Below are 3,002 nucleotides of genomic sequence, written 5' to 3' on the forward strand. Positions count from 1 at the left end.
ATAAATACCTGGCTCAGAGTGAGCTTAGAGGTATTTTGGTAACTTGGCAAGTTATCAGGATTTATTAGGTAGTAGGAATTAATTTGGTGGGTACTTGAGCTTAATAGATTTAATTGGGAATTAGTGGTATAATTTGGGGATTAGTAGAGATTTTGGCAAAATGACCAAAATGCCCTTGGGTTTGGTTTTGAGGTTAATTGAAGCTAGGGGTAAAATGGTCATTGTGACTATATGACTAAGTTAAGTTAAGTAATGGGCTGAATACTCTAGGGGATTCCCGTACATAGTCTCTCTCTTGTAAGCTCTTCTTGAAGGAGTTTTGAAAGCTAAACTCTTACCATATATTGGAGATATCGGTGGCATTCAACTTCAAGGAGAAGGATTTTGGTTGATGGAGGTCATAGACTTGAGAAGGGTTTCAAGGATTTCAGAGGAAAGGTATGGGTTCTCTTCACTTGTTCGTCCTTTTTCTCTTAAGTGTTCTTGAAGGAATTTTTGGAGTTAGGTTGAATTTCAAAATTTCTCGGCATTAATAGGTTTGATTAAGTGGTTTGGTGTTCAAAGATTAATATTTAAATTGTTTGAAATGTCTGGTTGCAGCTGGAAATCATGTTTTTGTTGTGAGAATTCTGGTTTGTAGAGGAATGGGTTTTGAGACCCAAAAATCTCTTTTTGGGTTGTTATCTAGGGTTCTGGTATGTTCTTGATGATCTTATGTTGTTTTAGGAGTGTTGTGGTGGTTTTTGAAAGTTGGTTCAGGCTTGAAATGAGTTTTGGATGAATTTTGAAGTTTTAATCGGTTTATGGTGTTTGGAGTTGAAGAAGTCGCAGAAAAACATAAGCAAAGATTATGGGTTTGTGACTTAGCGCCCCTACGCTTGGTTTGGGCTCCCCTACCCTATGCAGGGAAGAGTTTGGGGGAGCCTCTCACTTGTTGGGCGCCCTTTCCCTATGGCCATTTCAACATGAGTTATTTTTACGGCTTGGGAAGAACTTGGGGGCTCTAGGGGACAATTCCACCACCTGTTTGGTGGAATTGGAGGTCCTGAGAGCATGAGATTGGTCCAGAATTCAGTGATTGAAGTTAGTTCTTGATGAGAGTATTGTTCATGTTATGGCTAGGTTTACCGAGAGGCTCAAAAAAAGATCGTGCTTGGGGTCGTACTATTTATTCGCACAAAACCTGAGGTAAGAAAATCGGCACCTGTGTTTAGATTGGGGCCTTGGGCTAGTTACCGAATGTGGTTCTAACCACGCCTTTCATAATGGTTGAATATGAATGCATTTGGATTTATGTATAACTGTGATATATGTGAGATGTTTATCAGTTGTATTTGTCTAGAGAGCCTGGCTAATAAGTCGTGGTCGGCAATAGCATGTACAATGTTGGTCGTTGCGGATGGACCAATCTGGGAGTGCGGTATGTGCTTGTGCGACCCTGTGGCCTTTGCGATTGTAATGTGTACTTGCTCGGGTTTAGCTATAATAACTGCTAAGCATGCTAATTATGTTCTATATTATGTTGATTATTTGGGTTTTTTTTGCTGAGCTTTGGCTCACGGGTGCTATGTGGTGCAAGTAAAGGCAACGGGAAGCTAGACCAACCATGAGTTGGAGGGCTATAGGAGCGGAGTGTACATACTCAGCCTGCTCGGCCGCCACAGTCGAAGTATTTTTGAGGAACATGAGTATTCTGTCTGGTTTTGCCGCTTAGGTCGGCCAACTTTTAATTTTGTAAAGAAACTTTATTTTGGTTTCTAACACTTGGGATCCCTTGTAAACAATAAAACCATTTTAATAATAAGTTGGCTTCTTTGACCAAAATTTTAATACTAAAATCATTAACTAACTTTAGTTACACGTTTAAGTCTAAATAACTCGCTTAACGAGTTAAGAGCTATTTTAAACATAGTGTAACAGTCCTGTATTACCAAGGTGTTACACATTAGTTTCTCTATTTTACATCACCAAAACTCCACTTTAATATTTTTTTTTATTCATTTTAAATATTTTCTCCCATTTTCAATAATATTTATATATAAAAGTTAATATTTATAATATTTATTCATGATGTCAAATATAAATATACCCTACAATTAAAAAAATTATACTATATTTTAAATAAATTCAAAAGTTATAAAAAAAACTATAGTATAAATTAATTAAAAAATATAAAAGTAATAAAATTACTATAAGAATATTCATTCTGAATGTTTCCCAAAAATTTAGCATGATGACGTGAGACAAACATAAGACACATGAAAAATATGTGACGAGACATTTATAGAGGATTGATCAACACACGATGAGACAGGAGTAGAAAAATATGCTATCAGGTACATTCATAACTTATAAGGAGTAGTAGGAAAAGAAGTTGACAAAAGACATGCGAGCAGAGTCGCTCGGTTAAATGTAGTTAAAGTTTAAAGTTATTTTAATATGCAAATATTTGTGAGATATATGTTATAAAGTGTATTATTTACCTATTATTTTATATTTACTTGTTGCACAAGTTACACAAGGCCCATGACCCATCTATGCACATTATTGAGTTTATAAATAGAGGACTCGAGAATTTATTTATTTTTTACGCTGCAATTCTTTACTTTCAAAGAATCTAAAGCTATTATCCACGCTTTGTATACTCTCTCTCTGCTTGTGAAACTTTGTTGACTTAAGTCATCTGATCACAGGTTCTGAGAATTTACATAAGTACGAGTATCAAGTGGACATAGGTCATTACTAATCAGCAGAGTCGAACCACTATAATTTTGTGTGTCGTTTGTTATTCTTAAGTTCAGTTCTTATTCTATATCATAAATTTGACTCAGTGTTATTGACCAAATCAGGGGTAAACACAAAATATTGTAATAACAAAAAAAAATGCATTATATTGTAACAAATAATTAAATAACAAAACAACTAATTAATCAGTCATAAAAAACATGAAAATACCTAAAAAAAATATAATATTAAAATATATATATACAGAAAGGTACGCA

At 34.7% G+C, this 3,002-nt stretch overlaps 1 long non-coding RNA gene across 1 annotated transcript; it reads left to right on the top strand.

Moving 5' to 3' along the window:
- Positions 1-293: 293 nt before the first annotated feature.
- LOC133784410 (uncharacterized) lies at positions 294-1,824 on the top strand. Its single transcript, XR_009871332.1, has 2 exons — positions 294-438; positions 601-1,824. It is a non-coding gene; the product is annotated as an uncharacterized LOC133784410 (long non-coding RNA).
- Positions 1,825-3,002: the final 1,178 nt, after the last annotated feature.

Source organism: Humulus lupulus, chromosome 6 (assembly GCF_963169125.1).
Source record: "Humulus lupulus chromosome 6, drHumLupu1.1, whole genome shotgun sequence".
NCBI lineage: Eukaryota > Viridiplantae > Streptophyta > Magnoliopsida > Rosales > Cannabaceae > Humulus > Humulus lupulus.